Raw genomic sequence first — 22,500 nt, 5'->3', positions numbered from 1 at the left:
CGAGCGCAATTTGTGTTTCTATAATGACGTTTGTCTCGGTGACTTTGGCATCATAAGCAGTGGAAAAACAGGTCCCTGCCAGACTTGCTTGACATGACCTCATTTACATGATATACACACGTGTGATTTGAACGATTATTATCTCACGGGTGTCTCTCTCACGTATGTAGGATAAAATGTGTTTTTACGATTGGACGCACACACCTTTGAAGTCTCGACCAGCCGCCTGAAAATTGTTGTTTGTTAGACTTTGATGTTACATGGCCGAAAGGAGGGAAATCCAAAGTTCAATCGATACATAGCTTCGTAACTTTGTGTTTATCCAATAAGCTTCTGCTTTGTCTCTGCACGTCTTGTGTGCAAATATTTCTTGTATCTACACACCAGAAAAATGCGTGCACACTAGACTGTAGTCTCTTTTTTGCTGAGACTTAGGGCACACAGGCTCTTGACCTCTGTAAGAATGCACGTGGAATAATCGATACATAGTGTTAGACACAAATTAAATACTTATTCCACACTTTTTGTTCCCTGCAGTTCGCTACAGAACACCGGGATTCGTACATATGGAATAATGAGGTTACATCCCCGCATGTCTGCTCGTATGGCATTAGATCCATGTCTCCATTGTGCGCAAAGGCGGTCCTGGATTCAGCCCGAAGTCGACTTCGCGAAGACTTCGCGGTCTTTTTACCGAAAACAAAATGCTAACGCTTTGTGCGGCCAGCTTCGCGAAGCATACTTCGCTTGGTCGACTTCGCCAAGTTAAGGACAGGCTTTACGATCTGAATGACGTGACACTCGGCAAGGCCTTGAGTGTCGACTTTCATATCCTCACGCACTGTCTTGATATTTTATTTTATTTATTTATTTATTAACGAGGATTTATATCGCGCACGTATCTCACCACACAAGGCGACTCAAGGCGCATGTTACCTATTAATGCCGTGTGAGATGGAATTTTTTACACGATATATCACGCATTCACATCGGCCAGTAGATCGACTGCCTTTAGGCGCTGCATCCACCTTTCACGGCCTATTATTCCAGGTCACACGGGTATTTTGGTGGACATTTTTATCTACGCCTATACAATTTTGCCAGGAAAGACCCTTTTGTCAATCGTGGGATCTTTAACGTGCATACCCCAATGTAGTGTACACGAAGGGACCTCGGTTTATCGTCTCATCCGAAAGACTAGCACTTGAACCCACCACCTAGGTTAGGAAAGGGGGGAGAAAATTGCTAACGCCCTGACCCAGGGTCGAACTCGCAACCTCTCGCTTCCGAGCGCAAGTGCGTTACCACTCGGCCACCCAGACCATCATGGATATGGACAAATCACCAACATACGAGCCGTCAGCGCAGATGTAACATGTACAGCCAATTAAGCCTCCACGTATAAGTTAATTATCACTCAGAAATGCTGCTAATTGCCCGAATCCAACAGCGAATAAGTTATGTCAGTCATGGCAAATGTGACAAAGGCAAACCATTTCGAAAAGAACCGTATGTTTTACATTTAAAGTCTGGAGTCTTTTGCAAAGGACACATTTGTTTGAAAATAATAATAACAATTTCCTTCAGCTTCGTGTGATGGATGGGGTCAGTTTGACAACCGATCTATAAAGACTGAATCAAATCCAGACACGGAGAACACAAATCTGTTTTGAGATTGCTAATGTTCATGTCAGCCAAAGAGTTAAACTTTGCAAAAGATTCTGTGATTGCCTCTTCTACAGTTGCCGTATTTATAAGTTTTATTAATTAGAAATAAATTGTTTATTGTCTCTGATTTAAGGTAAAGCATGTAAATGAGAAAGTATGTGTACAAACAGAAAACACACAGTTACCATGTTTGTTATCACGTGTTTATTGATTGATTACAATTTTTGAAAAAAAAAAGAAAGAAAAAGAAAAGAAAAAAAGGCCGTATTTATATAATTCATGTTATTATATATGAAGTCTTATATCGCGCGCGTATCTCCAGACTCGGACTCAAGGCGCAGGGATCTATTTATGCCGTGTGAGATGGATTTTTTTTAACACAATACATCACGCATTCACATCGTTCAGGAATGTCCTCAACATAATCTGCAACATGTTGTTTTTAGTTCAAGATGCATTCCATCCCGCGTTAACCATCATGTTGGCCACGAAAGATCCGTCCAGGAGTTTACATGGGATAGGAGCATCCCCCCACTTGGACACATAGCAACAATCAACAGCCAAGCTGTCACATTCGGGCCGGGACGGACACGGGTCAACTTTATGTGCAGACCCAGAGACGGAAGCCATGTCCCACCCCCGTGTCATCACAATGGCACGTAAAAGACCTTGGTCATTCTGCCATAAGTGCAGGTGGCTGAATACACCTAAACACGCAGACACCTGGGTAGCGCGACTCCGTTGCTGCTAGCTTTCCACTGGGAGGAAGCGACCCGAATTTCCCAGCGATGGGACAATAATGAAATGAAAATGAAAATGAAATGAAAGGAAATGAAATGAAAATGAAATGAAATGAAAATGAAGCTGCTTCCCGTGCTGCGGAGTAGGAATTGTTGAATTACATTTGCAGAATGACATAGGTATCACGTATGTCAATAATTGGGCAAAATATGTCCACTACACTGTGCACAGAAATGGTAAAGCAGTTGAATTTGGGTAAATATCCAAGTGGAATGCTGCTCTTGTTCTAGGTGAATAACCTGAGTGGATCTACCTGGGGTCACAATGGTTGGTTGCTGGTTGGTTTTAACGATTGGGTCTGCGGTACCGATTCAATTTTGTTACCTTTCGAAGTTTCCTATGGTCACAAGGTCAGTGGAAGAGTATAGTCGCCGCACATCCGGTAACAAAAATGTCATCCCTGTACTTCCTTTGGCGTGTTCCCAATACATCGAAAGCACATTATTGTGTGGAGTTTTTACTTAAAAAGTGGGGGTTGCCCCTTTTACAACGAAGCGTCTTGCAGTCCCGAAAATGCGATATATTATAACTCTAATCAAGGAGGAAGATATTTGTTTGTTTGTTTGTTCGTTCATGGGCTGAAACTCCCACGGCTTTTACGTGTATGACCGTTTTTACCCCGCCATTTAGGCAGCCATACGCCGCTTTCGGAGGAAGCATGCTGGGTATTTTCGTGTTTCTATAACCCACCGAACTCTGACATGGATTACAGGATCTTTTTCGTGCGCACTTGGTCTTGTGCTTGCGTGTACACACGGGGGTGTTCGGACACCGAGGAGAGTCTGCACACAAAGTTGACTCTGAGAAATAAATCTCTCGCCGAACGTGGGGACGAACTCACGCTGACAGCGGCCAACTGGATACAAATCCAGCGCGCTATCGACTGAGCTACATCCCCGCCAGATATTTGTAAAAACTCGTACATGTAGTACGTATCAGACACGGGATCAGACACGAGAATAGACATGTAATACAATATTGCTAATTGTCATGTTCGCCGAGAAGTTGAACTTTGCAAAAGCCTGTGTCATTGCCTTTTTCTACAGCTTCTGTTTTTACGGTGCAAGTTCATGAGTGTCATTGACCAAATCTGCAGCATTTCGAGTCAGTTGATACTAACGAAATCAAACAGAGAAAAACAATCGGTGACGAAATTTGTTTGGAAATCCTACGCTAAATACTTTTCCAATGCTGCGTGTTGCTTAATTCGTTGTAAGTTGTCTGTGCGTTGTCATGTAAATTATGAAATGCGTCTCTGTCTCTCGTTTCTCTTCTATTTGTTACAACACATCGCTGTGTTCCTGTTCTTTCTCTTTCTTTGTCTTTTTTTCTTTATCGCTGTGTGTCTTAATTTATATATCTGTCTATCATTCTTTTTATCTCTCTGTCTCTCTGCCTTTGTATTTGAAAAGCCACATTTGTCCTCTTTTATGTCATCCCATGAACCCTTCTAATTCTCACTGTTGCTTCCTTTCATCCTTGACTTTTTCTTGTAAAATTGTGACCCTCCACCACGAAGCGGTTCTGCGCCAGGCTTGATATAAGTCCGGAGAGTGTCTGGTAACAGTGTGAGGGTCACCTTAGTCACAGGCTTATAACTCAAACATTTTTCGCTTTTTTCTAAAACGGTTTTCACCACTGGATAGAGCATAACAAACTCTTTAGGAAAATGTAAAAATATGAAAATCATGCAAAGATGACATGCGACTCATTCCGTGGTGGAGGGTCACATTAAATATAAGTGTTTCTTCTGCTTTCTCTTACCTTCCGTCCTCTTTTCATCATGTGTTATCTTTTCCGTATATCCTAAGCTATATTTTCCCTTTCCTACTCTCTTGCATCCTGTCATTCCTTTGGTTCGATCTTGTTCGTCTCTCTGTCTATCCATCTGTCTGTCTGTCTGTTTGTCTGTCTGTCTGTCTGTCTGTCTCTCTATCTTTAAATTATGTTTGTATCTGTGTGTCTGTGTAAGTGCCTGTCTGTCTCTGTCTCGGTCTATTTTTGCTTATTCCCTCTCTCTCTCTCTCTCTCTCTCTCTCTCTCTCTCTCTCTCTCTGTGTGCCTCTGCCTCTCTCTCTCTCTCTCTCTCTCTCTCTCTCTCTCTCTCTGTGCCTCTGCCTCTCTCTCTCTCTCTCTCACCCTCCAACCTCTCTCTTTTTCCCTCTCTTTCTCTTTCTCTCTCTCTCTCTCTCTCTCTCTCTCTCTCTCTCTGTGCCTCTGCCTCTCTCTCTCTCTCTCTCTCTCTCTCTCTCTCTCTGTGCCTCTGCCTCTCTCTCTCTCTCACCCTCCAACCTCTCTCTTTTTCCCTCTCTTTCTCTCTCTCTCTCTCTCTCTCTCTCTCTCTCTCTCTGTGCCTCTGCCTCTCTCTCCCCCTCTCTCTCTCTCTCTCTCTCTCTCTCTCTCTCTCTGTGCCTCTGCCCCTCTCTCTCTCACCCTCCAACCTCTCTCTCTCTCTCCCTCTCTCTCTCTCTCTCTCCCTCTCTCTCTCTCTCTCTCTCTCTTTCTTTCTCTCTCTCTCCCTCTCTCTCTCTCTCTCTCTCTCTCTCTCTCTCTCTCTCTCTCTTTTTCCCTCTCTTTCTCTCTGTGCTATCGTCCAAATCCTGTTAAGCAGCTAAATCGTTACTGGGAAGAAGTTCCACGATACATATTTTCTAAGACAACGTCGCCACCATGTTGCAAGCTGCAATCGAAGAGCATAAATCTCACTGCGACCATGCCCACGCTGACATAAATGTGTTTCGCACAACTGTGCCATATAGACAGCACAAAACTCTGTGGAGCCAAACTGAAAGCCCTGTTTCAGTGCTAAGTGTGGGATGCCGGACACAGGGCTTTCAGTTTGGCTGCGCAAAGTGTTGATTATACTTCTGTAGGATTTAAGGTTTTTGAAAGTAGCGAATAATTTTGCTCACAGACCATGCTACAGACACAGACAGACGAACAGACAGACAGGCCAGCACTCAGAGAGAAACAGAGAGAGAGAGAGAGAGACAGAGAGATAAACAGAGAAAGAGAAAGAGACAGAGACACACAGAGAGACAGAGAGACAGTTAGAGAGAGAGAGAGACAGAGACAGACAGACAGACAGATAGACAGACAGATAGACAGACATAAGGGGACAGACAGACAGAGACAGAGAGAATATATGCTAAAACATCGATATATAATAAAACTGTTGCCATTTTCTTTTAATTTTCTGCTTTGATTTTATTGTTTATTACTGAAAATGTCGATGGAATCTGGCGGAATACGTTCAAGATCTTTACCTTTCATACTATTTCATGTTTATAACTAAAGATATCAGTGAAATATTGCTAACGGCATCCTCGATTTTTTGTTCCACCTCAGTTTGAAGCATTACGGTCCATGTGCATCCATTCGTTGTGTCATCCTTCCCATTCAGGTTAATGCAATGTTTCTTTTCCCAGTGAGAAAGTGCAAGTCCCGCTGTTTTACTTTGACAGATATCATTTGAGCTGAAAAATGACTCCTTATTTGGAAAACGTTATTGCGAAATTCACTCATGTTTCAGGTTTCATGTTCTTCATTAATTTTGTTTTATGTCGTTGGGAGAGTCCACAGCTATATTGACTTCCTGTTGTGTCAGTCGGTACTGTAAGTTTAGAAATGATTCTCTCTTCTCTCTTCTATATGGAAGATTTCGACATAATTAATAAAGATGGAAGGGTTTGGAGTGGAATGGGTTCACAGGAATAAGCAAGTGCGATCCGATACTGAACCCGTTATGATCCTGAAAACTACGAAACGATTCACTTACGTCGAGAAGCCCCGTCGAATTGTATTTGATCACATTTTCTTTCGTCGAAAGTGCTGGTGATTGTTTAGTAGTGCGACCAGATGAAGAATGCATCTAATTAATTCTTCATGTCGGAATGAAGGAGGATTACTGAAGGGGGAGAAGAAGAGAGAGAGAGAGAGAGAGAGAGAGAGAGAGAGAGAGAGAGAGAGAGAGAGAGAGAGAGTGAGAGTGAGAGAGAGAGAGACAGACAGACAGACAGACAGAGACAGAGAGAGACAAAGAGAGAGAGACAGAGAGAGAGACAGAGAGAGATAGCGGCACGGATAGAGAGACTCAGAGACAGACAGACAGACAGACAGTGAGAGAGAGAGAGAGAGAGAGAGAGAGAGAGAGAGAGAGAGAGAGAGAGAGAGAGAGAGAAAGAGTGAGGCAGACAGATAGAGAGAGAGAAAGAGTGAGGCAGACAGATAGACAGACAGACAGACAGAGACAGAGAGAACGAGCTTACATAAGCCAACGGGAAAACAAGCAAAAGACACAAAGACGAAGCAAATTGGACAAGTAGAATAAAGGAGCGGCGATGAGAAGCAAGGGGTCGAGCCAGACTGAAAGAGCACATCAGTAGACAGAAGTTGAAGCAGGTGCAGAAAGGCTGTATTTCATATTTATCTAACTTTCACGTATATAGCTGCATACATGTACCTCTTTATCCCAAACAAAGTGCCTTTTTTTTGTTTTGCCAAGCACATCATTGTGGGGCTTTTAATGAATAACATGCATCCGTCCACTCACAATATATTTTCTTTCATCCTTCAACATTTACCACTCAAAAAGTCTATAGTATTAAAATTCATGAAACAAATGAAAGGCATCTACGGATGCATAGATACATAATTGACCACACTCATTTGGAATACATTCTGACAATTCATTATAAAGACATCTTTCTGTGCAAAGTGCCGTCTCTACCTGATTTAAACGATCCATTGATTAGTACGCAAGGCTCTCCGTCGTTCTCAATGCTTCGTCTCCCATCAGTTGGCAATTGATTGTAAGAATAAGTTCTACGAGCTACAGGTAAACAAAGTCACGGTTGATTAAAGCGGATGTAGGTAAACTCGATCAGTCACGGTTGACTGAAATCGTGGGAAACAAAACAGGAAAGAGGTATGTGCCCGGATGTCGTTTTAACTCGGGGGTTAAATGTGTCTTAGTTACCCTAAAACCGCTCAATGGTCTCATGCACTGGGCACTCTCCCCCCCCTCCCCCCCCCTCACGCGGACTATTAAATCTCAAACGTTCACTCTTCTTCCAGTTTGTGAGATCACTTCCACGGGGCCATATCGGGAGATTACGGTAAAAACGGTCGATAGCGCAGCAGAGTCATTTCAAATACAGGATGGTGCCATCAGTGGTGCATATCGGAAGTCGTGAATTTAAAGCGGTGTATTTGAATCACTCTAAAGAAAAATGGTTAAAAAAATAGTTTACTTGCCTCAGGCGTTTGGACTTTTGGTATTTAGTTTGTTGTCCTTTGCTGCTTATACTCGTAACTGACTATATAATTTGTTGCATTTTACAATTCATACAAGGGTCGCCAAGAATGGCGCCAGTTGTACTTGACAGTGTCTTCGTTATAACTGTGAATTATGCCCCTCTACTTTGATGATGGAGTAAGTATAAAAAAAGAAAAAGAAAAAAAAAAGCTCGATTTCTGTGTGGTTTGCTCAAGCTTCTTTAACATCGTCAATAGACGAATTCCTAAAATAATTCCGTTGGGTTTGTACGGGTTGTGGAAGGGTTCCAGTCCACGTGTTTCCGACACACCCTTTGCTAGTGATTGGCCCCTCCAATGTTTGTCAGAGGTTTTGGCAAGGGTTTTCACTCCTTTCACAACCTATACAAACCGGACTGAGTTATTTCCGAAAATCGTCCATTTGCAGTGTATCGTGGTGTGGGAAATACTGCCAGCCTATCACGTTACTTTGTAAACAATGGGCTGTGTATTTATGCGAATTAGATTTGGGGCATTTTGAATCTGCTAGATTTTCATAAAAGCTTACCTAGTCTGGCCTGATGTCTAACGACGTTATTTAATTGAATCAGTGCATGGGTAAACATTGAGCTGTTTGTTGCTGGCACTGACATCTGTTTTTAGCAGTAAAAGGAGCCAGCGGCGTTCGTTGCCATTCTCATTAGTTACAAGCTCACATATTATTATCATGAACAATCAATAAACACTTTGTTGTTGATGTACTGACATTTTTGAGTGATGAGTGGTGTGCGTGTATGTGTGTGTGTGTGTGTGTGTGTGTGTGTGTGTGTGTGTGTGTGTGTGTGTGTGTGCGTGCGTGCGTGGGTGCGTGTGTGTGTTAGTGTGTTAGTGTTAGTGTGTGTTAATGTGTTAGTGTTAGTGTGTGTTAGTGTGTGGCTGTGTGTGTGTTAGTGTTAGTGTGTGTTAGTGTGTGTGTGTGTGTGTGTGTGTGTGTGTGTGTGTGTGTGTGTGTGTGTGTGTGTGTGTGTGATCACAGAATAATAGCCTATTTCTTTTAGGCTTTAGGGATATGATTGATAACTGCGAGGATTGATAGCTTAAATTGATATCGAGCTGATTGGATTAATAGCTTTATCCGCTGATTGGATTAATAGCTTTATCCGTGTAAACATTGTTGCCCATTGTGCTTTGAAAAACAAACACCCAAGAAACCCGAACATTATCTTTGGACATTTATTTGCTCAAATATGTATTAATGTTTCTTTATGCAAAACGCATGGATACTAAGGCCGTTGGCATCCGTTTTTTTACATTCTTTGATTACTCTGACGTGTGATTTACTATACAAAAAAGATAGAGAGAGAATGCAGTCGGACGTAGGCTTAATTAGCAAGAGAAGGTTGTTTTTGTGTGCACATATAGAACGAGTCTGCTCCTTGAGCCAGGCCAAAACTGAACAAATCCGACATTCATGAATGCCACACCGTTTATAACGAGGTGAAGGTTTATCAGAAACAAAGAGCCAAGTTGTAAAAATACAAGGGTAATGCAGGGTATAAAGAAAGACAAATAGCCACGAGCATGGCACTTGAGATAAACAGCCTATGAAATCATTGTGCGTATTTTCGTTCCCGTCCTCTGTCGGAATAATTATAATGTGATGTTTCGGATGTTTTCTGTTAAAGGCACACTCCGTCTCGTGAAGACAGTTAAGACAGTTCAACACCGACCCCCGTAGCGCAGTGGTTAGCGCATCGGGTTGAGGGCCGGGAGATCGTGGTTCGAATCCCATAAGGGGTGCGTGGGTTTTTTCGAGCTTCGATCGGCTCCTACCCAGAGTGGAAGTGCTAAAGTTCCAATGGGGAGGCTGGGATCACACAGCCGAGTGTCATTCACTTTACGAATGCGATTGACTCTGAAAGCGCGAAAATTAAAAAAAACTTGTCTCGATTCTTGTGACCCTTCCTGCTCAGGGCTCTCATGGTGACCTTGGTCCCAGTGTTCCTGTTCCAGCCATCCCTGAATATTCTGCTGCCAGCCTGGGATGCTCCGGGGGGGTCGACGGAGGGACGCAGTGGCGGTCTGCTCTCTGAGGAGACGCTCACTCAGTCTGGCTCCGCGACTTAACAGTCAGTGTCGTAAGTAGAGGGCTTAGTAGGTAGCGGTGCCTGTGTCCCTGGGCAGGAACAGGACCAATACTGAACACCGTCGAAGTGACTCAGCAGCAGTGCAGTGTCATCTTCCGAGGGTAGCCTACCGCAGCGGCCTGACATCCTTCCCTGGAGTGTCTGTAAAATTAGTGAGCGTGCCCAGGTGTCTGACCAACACTGGGGGCTCATTGATTCGACAAAGTCTGGCGGCGGAACGAAGTTCAGGGGTGGATGTTGCAGTGAGTGCTGGGACGGGGCGGCGTGGAAGCAAACTGGGAGAAGGAACAAGCGTCGGGACAAGCAGAAAGAGGACTGAAACAAAATAAAACTAAAAAAGAAGAGAGAGAAGAAGAAAAGAGAAAGAGGATGTAGAAGAAGAAAAGAGAAAGAGGATGTAAAAAAAGAAAAAAAAAGAAAAAAAAGAAAAAAAAATCTCAGATCTGTCTAGGTTTTTTTGTTGGATTAGACAGGTAGGCCTACCGCACTTTGACTTGGCCAAATATCAAACATTCACACCCTGACTGCTTGCTACGGTGAGTTAGGATGTTTTTTGGATGAATTTATTGATCAAAAAGCCACAAAGTGGCCTTTACGGAATCCATTCTTTAAAAAAACTTCCCATTGATAGGTAACCAAGTGGAGGGATATTCTTATCCCATGTAAAGGCCGGGCCGGATGTGAAACGGTGACCCAAACAGTTTTTGAGTCACTTGAGAAAATGTGACTCTATGTAATCGGTCAGTGTTAGTCTGTCCGGCCGGCCGTCCGTAGACACCACCTTAACGTTGGACTTTTCTCGGAAACTATCAAAGCGATCGGGCTCATATTTTGTTTAGTCGTGACCTCCAATGACCTCTACACTTTAACGATGGTTTCGTTGACCTTTGACCTTTTTCAAGGTCACAGGTCAGCGTCAAAGGAAAAATTAGACATTTTATATCTTTGACAAAGTTCATCGGATGTGATTGAAACTTTGTAGGATTATTCTTTACATCAAAGTATTTACATCTGTAGCCTTTTACGAACGTTATCAGAAAAACAAGGGAGATAACTAGCCTTTTCTGTTCGGCAACACACAACTTAACGTTGGGCTTTTCTCGGAAACTATAAAAGTGACCGGGCTCAAATTTTATGTGAACGTGACTCCCAGTGACCTCTACACTTTGACGTCTGCTTTGGTGACCTTTGACCTTTTTCAAGGTCACAGGTATGTCTTGAAGGAAAAAAATTGAAATATCATATCTCTGAAACTATTCATCGGATTTGATTCAAACTTTATAGGATTATTCTTTACATCAAATTATTTACATCTGTATTGTGTTGTGAATAGCAATTTCTTCCTGTCCATCTGATGCCTCATATAATATTCAGAACTGCGAAAGTGACTCGATCGAGCGTTTGCTCTTCTTGTTACGAGAAGGAGTGTGCCTTTAGCCCCCCCCCCCCCCCCCCCCCCGCCAAAAAAAAAAAAAAAAAAAGTATGTTTCTGGTCACCCGACCCCACCTACTTTTTTCCCGCCGACCCTAGACTCTTTTTTATTGCATTTGTAAAAAAAAAAAAGTAACACACGGCAGACGACACAAGGGGGATAACCCCGCATCCCTTTTGTCTCATTTGTTTTGTAATGTGTTGTCTTTCTCTTTGTATAGTAAGTCCAGTCTCTTTGCGTCACTGTATAGTTATTTTCTACCCTGACCACAAAAAAAAAAAAAATAAATAAATAAATAAATCCCTACCTACCTACCCTATTTATTGTAGCCATGTTACCTGAAACATACAACTTTTTGTGTGTGCCTTATAGGTTGACTCCTCGCGTAAGCGACCATACTCACAAAAACAGATCAGTTCTAGGCTTTTGCATGGAATAAGAGCATCTTTTAACACTTTCTACCCCACCTATGTTGACCAAGGTTTTTTGACCCAGACCAGCTGCTGTGCTGCAGCAGGTCACTCAGAATTGTAGTAACTGTGTAGTAACTGTGTATCAACACGCTGGAATGCAGGCGTTAGATGGACGTTACAGTAAGCGACTAAAGCTAACAGTCTGAGCGGATATATCCGTACCTGGTCAGATAGAGCCATATGAGTGGGTACGGATAATTATATCCGTGCCTGGGAGACAATGAGTTAACTCGAACACATGGCATTTTACAGCATGACTGCTTCCTGTGAAGGGAGCTTTTTTGTTGTTGAATTAATTTGACACTAGTGTCACAATTGCACTTGAATTCAGCCAATTTAACTGCTTTACATTTCTTGCGATGGATATGCCTTCTGTCGATAGTTAGTAGGGCTGTTTGTGTGCACTGAAAAACTTCTTTTTACATTTAGTCAAGTTTTGACTAAATGTTTTAACGTAGAGGGGGAATCGAGACGAGGGTCGTGGTGTATGTGTGTGTGTGTGTGTGTGTGTGTGTGTGTGTCTGTGTGTGTGTGTCTGAGTGTCTGTCTGTCTGTGCGTGTGTGTGTGTGTGTAGAGCGATTCAGACTAAACTACTGGACCGATCTTTATGAAATTTTACATGAGAGTTCCTGGGAATGATATCCCCGGATGATTTTTTTCTTTTTTTCGATAAATGTCTTTGATGACGTCATATCCGGCTTTTTGTAAAAGTTGAGGCGGCACTGTCACACCCTCATTTTTCAATCAAATTGATTGAAATTTTGGCCAAGCAATCTTCGACGAAGGCCGGAATTCGGTATTGCATTTCAGCTTGGTGGCTTAAAAATTAATTGATGACTTTGGTCATTAAATATCTGAAAATTGTAAAAAAAAAAATTTTTATAAAACGATCCAAATTTACGTTCATCTTATTTTTCATCATTTCCTGATTCCAAAAACATATAAATATGTTATATTTGGATTAAAAACAAGCTCTGAAAATTAAAAATATAAAAATTATGATCAAAATTAAATTTTTGAAATCAATTTAAAAACACTTTCATCTTATTCCTTGTCGGTTTCTGATTCAAAAAACATATAGATATGATATGTTTGGATTAAAAACACGCTCAGAAAGTTAAAACGAAGAGAGGTACAGTTAAGCGTGCTATGAAGCACAGCGCAACCGCTACCGCGCCAAACAGGCTCGTCACTTTCACTGCCTTTTGCACTAGCGGCGAACTACGTTCAGTTTCATTCTGTGAGTTCCACAGCTTGACTAAATGTAGTAATTTTGCCTTACGCGACTTGTTAGTACTACTCTACCGTAACGTGTTTATACTGTACTATTTCTATGATGATATTCAATTGAGCGAACGTGTGTGCGTGCGTGTGTGTGTATGTGTGTGTGTGTGTGTGTATGTGTGTGTGTGTTTGTGGGTGTGTGTGTGTGTGTGTGTGTTTGTCTGCGGGTTTGTTTGTGTGTGTGTCTGTGTGTGTGTATGTCTGTGTGTATGTGTGTGTGTGTGTGTGTGTGTGTGTGCATTCGTGTGTGTGTGCGCATGCTTCCGTGCGTGTTTGTGTGTCTGAGAGAGAGAGCGAGAGAGAGCGAGAGAGAGAGAGAGAGAGAGAGAGAGAGAGAGAGAGAGAGAGAGAGAGAGAGAGAGAGAGAGGGAGACAGAGAGACAGAGAGAGACAGACAGAGAGAGAGAGCGAGCGAGACTGAGAGAGAGAGAGAGAGACTCAGACTCAGACTCAGACTCAGAAGAGAGAGAGAGAGAGAGAGAGAGAGAGAGAGAGAGAGAGAGAGAGAGCGAGACTGAGAAAGAGAGAGAGAGAGAGAGAGAGAGAGAGAGAGAGAGAGAGAGGGAGAGAGAGAGAGCGAGAGAGAGCGTGTGTCTCCCTGTCTGTCTGTCTGCCTGTCTGTCTGTGTCTATATTTGTCTGTGGTCGCGCTCACTAATGATCTTACAGAACAAGAGATCCTTTTTCTGCCATAGAAGCAGCTGGTCCCGCGGCCGTCAGGCTAATTATTTGTCGTTTTGCAATGGCAGCCGAAGCAACCTTCAACAATTCGAGCAAGTTTCTGGGATATATTCCTTTCTAACTCGAAGCCCAGACATCTCGATTATCTATACTGTAAAACCCCGTAAAAAGACCCAGTCTACATGTTTTTCGTAACTGTAAGTCTACCTTGGAGGCAGCATTGATCTCAGGGAATCAAAACAGACTTTTCCCCGTATTTAGGTATCTAGCTCAGGACCAAAGCCCCTTAGGCCTTAAACCTTCTCTTAATCAGATCTTTGTTCCTAGGCTCGTGAGTAAGTTATATATACAAATGACAACGATGTTGGTATATACAGCTATCGTTGATTGAATAGTCATCGACTACACACTAATCATATCAGAACAAATATCGAACGTCCGTGTGTTTGTTGTTCCTCTTCAGTCATGGCCCAAATCGTGTTGTGGTAACAGATCATGAGCGAATCCAGCCCACAGCTGCGATCAAAACTAACAAGCGAAAAACGCGAAGCCCACAGGACATGATTAACCCAGGCTGTAAAACACACGGCAAACAACCAGACAGGATTTGTTTCGGTCGTGACAGAGAGCAAGCGCAACAAACAGACAGTAGCTCGAAGTCTATGGGATACAAAACTGAAGAAACAACCATCGCATATCTGGCCAGGCTTTTGCGTGTGATAAGGCCCTCCCTCCACGAAGACACATGCCAAAAATCAACATTTTGTATGCTTTCTCTGCAGACATTTTCTTAAGATTTAAAAAAAAAAACCTCAGTTGCATGCAGGCTGCTTCAACCCTTCGTTTAACTGTTTCCTTCTCTTAAGAGTTGATTTCTTGAAAGCCACTAGTGTCGATTCCACTCTGCACGGGATGCAGTCAGGACGTTGACTTGGTATTTGTTCAAGTGAAGAGAAGGTCTCATACGATGGCTTCAGGAGCCAGATCTGGGCGGAGGCGACCACGGTGCAAGGGAAGCTCTATGGCAGTCTGGACGACCTACAGCGCACGGCAACATTTGCGCGGAGAACCGGCGATTCCATCTGAGTGATCGACAAGAAGAAGAAGAAGATACCATGTTAAAGCCCTGGCAGATCTGAGATAGATAGCCCAACAGGATACGGCTTGGAAATGACTGCGCCTTTAACGAAAACTAAAAAAACCCGCAGCATAGATAACCAAACAAGACGGTTTTTTTCCCCCGTTTTCCTTTAAACTGGGAGTCGTGAAAGTACCTCAGAGGCAACGTCAAGACAAACTGTCGCCCCGTATCCGAGTGTGCGCCATGACTCCACATGACTTCCAAATGTCGCTTAATCATAACCTGACCCTGGGGGTGTGAGTCGTCGCGGTGACAGCGAGGCAAAACAGGGGGGATGGCGTGCGCAAATGGAATCACTCGCTGCCCCCTCCGGCGCTTGTTTGGGGATAATTGTCTCTGCAAGTCCACATGGCTTTACCTTGCCTGCCCTCAAGTCTACATGCTTGTTGGCTTTTGTTTAGCTTGTTACATGTTATGGCTATGATTGGGGCATGGTTTGTTTTTCTTGCTTATTTCGTGTGTCGGGAAGGGAGGGATCCGATGGTCACTGGTGGTGGTGGGGGTTGGTATATCGAGGGGATGGGCCCCTTCGGGGAGATAGTGGGGAAGTGATGGTTATTGCGTTGGGAGGGGAAGAGGGGGGGGGGGGGTTGATGCTTGCTTATATAATACCGTTTAAAAGGCGAAGACGTGATAGTCGCATGTATTTGGTTTGACTGGTTGACATACTGATTGAACTGCAGATTGATTGATGGACCTGTGGTTGGTCGTAGCAAAATATGCCCTTTTTACCGAAGAAACAAACAAAACAAAAACCTTCAGTGCCGTCATCCCGTTCGAAGTCTGTGCTTGGTTGTCTGTCTGTCTGTCTTTCCGTATCTTTGCTCTTCTTCACAAAGACTGCCCCCCTCCCCCCATGCGCGCACACGCACACACGCAACACGCCCGCACACACACTCCTACCCACACTGATACATTCCTCAGTCCTGTTTCGGTCAGTGTCTCATGATACCGTAGTATTCTTTTGCCTAGATACATGTCTTTCTAAGTCTAACATTGATAACCATAAACGGTATGTAAACACCGTATAAAAAATGATCCCTACATTGACATCAAGACATCGTGCAATTCAAACTTCTTTGGAAGTAACGAAACATTATTAAATCCAAAACATTGATTTCATCACACGCCTGTACCTCATAATTATATACTGTATCCATCCCCGCCTGTAGGCCTACGCCTGTAGGCCTACCTTCACTCGGAACTACAGACCTCCCGTTTCGGCAAACAGACATCAGAGAGAGTTGTCTTCGCCGCAGTTTGGTGTTTGAAGACGGGCTTCACTCCCACCACGTGTAGTCGACATTCTCTGTGTGTACTAAAATGCTGGTTTCGGCAAAAAGCCATTCATGCGGTCTTCGATTATCCCGTGCTGCTGTTATGACTGTCATCAAGCCAGACTGTCACGACATAGCTTTGCACGGGCGATACGTCTAGCTCTACTAGTTTGTCAAGTAATGAAGAAGAAGGTTCTGTGAGATATGTCGTGAGGTCGGTATTAGACGGCGTGGTCGTTTGTGGTTTTGTGTGTGTGTGTGTGGTGGTATGTGTGTGTGTGTGTGTGTGTGTGTGTGTGTGTGTGTGTGTGTGTGTGTGTGTGTGTGTTTATGTGTGCAAGTGTGTGTGTGTGTGTGCGTGCTTGCGTATGTGTGTGCGTGCCTGCGTGCGTACTAAACTATGTGTGCGCGCACGTTCGTGTGTGCGTTTGTGTATGTGTGTATGTGTGTGTTATCGTGCCTCCGTCTGCGTGTGCGCCTGTGCCTCTGTGCGTGTGTGAGCACACACAGAAGACAGTTCTCTTCCTCGAACCTCTGTCTCATCCCGCCCCTACTCCCCTATCCCCCCACCCCCCCCCCCCCTTACCCCCCCCCCCTCTCCTCTCATTCTGTCCCCCTGTTCTCGCCAACGGCTGTTGGGAAGGTATTGGCAGAGTGGAGGAGAAGAAGCCAAGAGACCCTGGCCCGCAGCAATTGAAGTGCAATCTAGACGGGCGATTTTGGGCCGCAGCGCCTTTGTCGCCTTGATATCATTACCCTTGGATGCCAGACCGAATCCGATTAGGCTCGACACAGTGTCCCGTTAATATCATTCCGCAAACTTCACGCGCACCGCGGAGGTGAATTAGAAGCCTAATAAAATTTATCAGTCCTAGATAAATAATCGAAGTACCAGAGGCATGGCCGCCCTTATAGGAGATGCAAAACATTCCCCTCTCTGCCCAGATTTTTTGGTCCCTTTTTTTATCTTGCAGATTGTGTGGTCCTTCTTTCGTTCTTTCCTATTGGTGCCCACAGTTCGAGCCCTGTTTTAACAGTAGATGGGGTGTGGAACTTACGAGAACAAGAAGGAAAGAGGGTTCTGACTGCGAGCAAAGAAACACTGGAGAGAGTGGCGAGCATTAGACACAGACACAGAAAAAGTAAAACCTCTCGGACGCCAGAACGAGATTTCCTGCGTTGAAAGTGATCCAGGGTTGTCGACACAAAGAAAATTCCCAACCAGATTGGGACTGTGCCCTTCCCATGGGGTGAGGTCGGGAGCTGAGGGAAAGTGTCTTTGAGAATTCACTGAAGTCTGTCTTTTCTTTCCTGTCCTGTTCCCCTCCTCGTGCATGTTTGGCGTGTAAAGTCTTGCACTCTACGGTGAACTTTGCATGCCCTCTTGTGGCGTCTTGCAATTTATTTATAGGTCTTTGTTGCCATTCCCGTGCGTTTCTGGCTTCGTCGCTTTGTCTTCAGTCCTGATTGGTTGTTATTTTCATTTTTTTTCATTTTCATTACTTTATTGTCCCATCGCTGGGAAATTCGGGTCGCTTCCTCCCAGTGGAAAGCTAGCAGCAACGGAGTCGCGCTACCCAGGTGTCTGCGTGTTTAGGTGTATTCAGCCACCTGCACTTATGGCAGAATGACCAAGGTCTTTTACGTGCCATTGTGATGACACGGGGGTGGGACATGGCTTCCGTCTCTGGGTCTGCACATAAAGTTGACCCGTGTCCGTCCCGGCCCGAATTCGAACCTGCGACCTTTCGATCACAAGTCCAGTGCTCTACCAACTGAGCTACCATGGAATGAGTCGCATGTCACCTTTGCATGATTTTCATATTTTTACATTTTCCTAAAGAGTGTGTTATGCTCTATCCAGTGGTGAAAACCGTTTTAGAAAAGAGCGAAAACTGTTTGAGTTATAAGCCTGTGGCTAAGGTGACCCTCACACTGTTACCAGACACTCCCGGACTTATATTTAAGCCCAGCGCAGAACCGCGCGAGGTGACATGCGACTCATTTCGTGGTGGAGGGTCACATAATTATGGTTCCTTAATAGTCTTTTTTCTAAATCTGCGTTGTCAGTTATTTTAGTGGGCACCTTTGGCTAATATGTATAAAGTTCTGTTGTGTAAAGTGAGCTATCTGCTCCCACAGTCTTAATAGTTTCTTACTGACCGAATACTGTCACTTTTTTCCAAGAAGACGTCTAGGAATGGTATGTACACAATTATTCTTTCATCGAGAATGACATCTCTGCTGTCGCAGTCATTTACAAGTTTAAAACATATTTCTTTGAATCCTGTTCTGTCTTTTCATTTCGTTCAACGTTTTGGTGATATCTTCGGTGCTGGGATGCTTTGCTGAATTCTGAAGAGGTCTTGTACTGTCTTAATTGTTTGCTCTTGTGCTGAGGACGCTTATATTGCTTGTGTTTCGTTGTCCGGGAAGATACACCTGTCGCATGTCTCTCCTTGCACACCAAAGAAGTTCTCTTTATGTTTTCAGCATGAAAAACCGTTTCATAGATAGCTTGAAACGAAATTAACTGATATTTCTTGTTTCTGCACATGACCCTCCGTTTCAACAACCCCTCTATTTTTTACACCTTTCTCTCAAAGTTGTTCTTTAAAACGTCTATCTTCTTCTTCTGTGTTCGTGGGCTGAAACTCCCACGTACACTCGTGTTTTTTGCACGAGTGGAATTTTACGTGTATGACCGTTTTTTTACCCCGCCATTTAGGCAGCCATACGCCGTTTTCGGGGGGAAAAACGTCTATTAAGTTACATCACCGTTGAGTCTCCATCTTTGTTAAGACCTTACATTCTGTGATCTTTGGAGATACTCAGACAAAGAAAGCAGTGTGTGAACGAAATCACATGTCCTGTACACAGCACGTCAAAACGTGTCTACAAGAAGCGATTAATAATGACCGGATGTAGTATGTAGAAAAATATAATAGTCCTTTTCCCTTCTTGTCCTGTCGCAGTTTATTTCAGCCTGTCCGTTGTTCTATTGTCTTTGTCTTTGTCTGCTTGGTTCTATGGTGCTTGTTTTTTCTTGTCTCAAGAACCCAGGGGGTCATCCGAGACCCATTCAGCATCGATCTTGTTCTCTGTTTTCTTGTCGACCAACTCTTTTCAAATGATAGTTCACATTAAAAGCGCATCACAATGAAAGGTACCAGGTTCCTCAAAACTAAGATTATTTTACAGTCGAGAATTGAAATCTTGTTAAAAATCGTATTGTCTTTCAAATATTTGAGAATTTTGTCCCGGGGTACGTCCGGATGTCATTCCCTTGTCAACGGTGCCGATGAACCATATCCAGATGCAGCATTTCACTAACTCTAGGTTTTCTTGTTTTCTCGTCATCCTTATTTCTTATTTCATTTCTTTATCATCCTATTGCTAGGAAATTCGGATCGCTTCCTCCCAGAGGAAAGCTAGCGACAGCATTAAGAAGAGTCGAGCTACCAAGGTGTGAGCGTATAAGGGTGTAATTAGCCACCTGCACTTATGGAAGCATGACCGAGGTCTTTTCCGTGACACTGTGGTGACATGGGATTGGGACATGGATAACGTCTCTGAGTCTCTACATAAAGTTGACCTATGTCCGTCCTGGCCTGGATTCGAACCCGCGATCCTAGGATCACAAGTCCAGTGCTCTACCCACTGGGACTGATGACCATCCCGCATTTCTCTTCTTTTACCACAGCATTGGACATTGTGCAGCCTTTAAAACAATATAATTATGTGTTGTGTGCAGGCTATTTGGTGAGAGCCAGTTTCCATTTCTTGTGTTGCCTGCATGATGATCAATTTGCTGTTTCCTGCGGACGCTTCGTTTTTACTTCTGTTGTGATTATTTCTAAAGCCGGATAAAAGATAGATTGTGATCCATAACCTTTTCAATGATGAGTTCTGTGCTGCTGCATTTCCACCAGGAATTTGTGTGTGTGTTACCTTGTGTTTCCTGTTGGCTGCTCTGTTATAAGCCAGGTGGCACAATATCTTGACAGTATGTTAACTCTTTTTTGCTGAACTTTCTCTGTTGTTATAGCTGAGGTTCTTTGGTATTTTGGGCACTGAACATCTCAGAGGGTCTTGTAGCTCAGTTGGTAGAGAACTGGACTTATAATCCTCGAGTCACAGGTTCGAATCCTAGCTGACACGGACACGGATCAACTTTATTTGATGACTAAAGATACGGTTTTCATGTTCAACCCCCATGTCACCACCGTGGCACGCAAACGACCTGGGTCATTCTGCAGGTGCTTATAGATCGTCTCTTGTTTGGACTCTAGGGGTGAGGGTCACGAAGCCAAAGTGGGTGCCACCCAAATGGGTGGTACGCAGCCGCGAGGTCTGGTTGGTTGAAATTGAGATTTATTGCGATCTCAACAAATGAGACCCCGCAGTTTGTTGTCTCCCGGTTGGGTGGCACCCACTTTCGCTTCGTGCATCTCATCCCAGGTTATCCACTTGGAGAAAGAGGTCCGAATTGTCCAGCAATGGGACAATAAAGTGTGATAGAGTATCCATTAAAAATACATTCCCTGTCGCCTGGCTGTCCATGCGTTTACTTTATTGCAATCTCTTTGTCTGTCCGTCTGTCCGTCTGTCCGTCTGTCTGTCTGTGGCTCTGTTGGTGAGAGTCTCTGTACCTACGTATGTTTGTAATGAGAAAGGAAACAAAGTTGATACGAAAAATTAACAACCAGCCAACCAGCCGACTAACCAACCAACCAAAGTATTTGTCTGTCCGTCTCCTTTTCAAAACCTGCCTCCGGATCTTGGTTTGGAGGAATCTATCCATTCCGTGTCCCCTGCAAGACCCCTAGCTCCCTGTCTCAGCAGGCACAGACCGCTCGTATCCTGTTGGCTGGCAGTCGTGCAGTTTGTGGTGGCGATAGTGTCGTCGTCGCAGTCTGTAATTCAATTGCAAGAATCTCCGGGCCTGTGATGCATACCAAAGAAAGGGCCCGGCTTATTTATGTAGCGTCCTCGGACATACGTCAATATCGCGGAGCTCACACTGATAGACTTGGTTAGTGGCCTTTTCCTTTGTTATCCCGTCTGTCTGTCTGTCTGTCTGTCTGTCTGTCTATCTGTCTTTCCCTTTGTCTGTTGACTGTGTGGGTCTCTACCTACCTCTGTATGTGTGTGTGTGTGTGTGTGTGTGTGTGTGTATGTGTGTGTGTGTGTGTGTGTGTGTGTGTGTGTGTGTGTGTGTGTGTGTGTGTGTGTGTGTGTGTGTGTGTATATGTGTTACGTTTTGGACAGGATAACTCACCGTTTTCTTTACGAATATACACGCTCTTTGGGCAGAGTTGCGTTTTGTGTGTCCTTGCATGTTCTCAGGTCAACTGTTCATTGGTAGTAGTCGAAACAAATGGCTGCACAATGAATTTTTTAAATTCAATTTACCTTCTGATAAAAATAAAGTTCCATAGATTTGTTTACAGATTGTGAATTAGTAGAGGTTTGTATGAGTTCGGTCTCATAATCTCATTTTCCAGGTACTGTATTTTGAAACGTTTTGTTTTTTAAGTAGTAGACAAACAAACAAGCAAACAAATGTATTAATCTATTAAACTAATAAAAGACAAACAAAAGCAACACAGTTACTGCATGCAACAAGCAAAGAAAAAAGAAAAAGCACATAATTATTTCAACAATACCCCCTTTTAAAAGAAATCAAGTAATAAAACAAACAAAAAACTTTTTTTTTAAAGTCAATCGAAAGCGATGCAACAATAGTGACAAACATTGATTTTTTTTCTAAATTCTAAACATTAATACAACTCATCTATATCTTTAATAATGGCCTTGACAAAGAACTCCCATTTATTCTGACCCACAGTCTGACCCAAGGATTTGTTTTCTGTGGTCACGAGACGAGGCGAGACGAGACATTTCAACGTTGTAAGCGAGCAACAAAAGCGGGGCTCTTTCCGGCGGAAGTGACGAAGCGACCAACAAACCAGCAGCATCCGGGTCTTTTCTGTTCCTGACAAGCAAGAAGATACTCATCACTGCAGCCCTCCCTTTAGCACAAAAACCCGCCATACATGATCTCGCCATCGACCGTGGATTTCCGCACTGTGGAGGGATCTTTTTGAAGCGGCCACAAGACAAGAGATGATTACGGTCGTGTGATTCCCTGCTCCGTACCAGAATCGATGAGACCTGATGGCGATAAAGTGTTAAAACTCCATGATTTTGTGGCTTGTCAGAATTAGCCTTTCTCCTCTGTTGGCATCTGTTTCGTTTGATCAGTTCTTTGTGCGTGTCTGTGTCTCACGCCACACGGCTACGTTAGTGTGTGTGTGTGTGTGTGTGTGTGTGTGT

This window comes from Littorina saxatilis, linkage group LG6, assembly GCF_037325665.1.
Source record: "Littorina saxatilis isolate snail1 linkage group LG6, US_GU_Lsax_2.0, whole genome shotgun sequence".
Taxonomy (NCBI): domain Eukaryota; kingdom Metazoa; phylum Mollusca; class Gastropoda; order Littorinimorpha; family Littorinidae; genus Littorina; species Littorina saxatilis.
Note: the sequence above shows the minus strand (reverse complement) of the source record.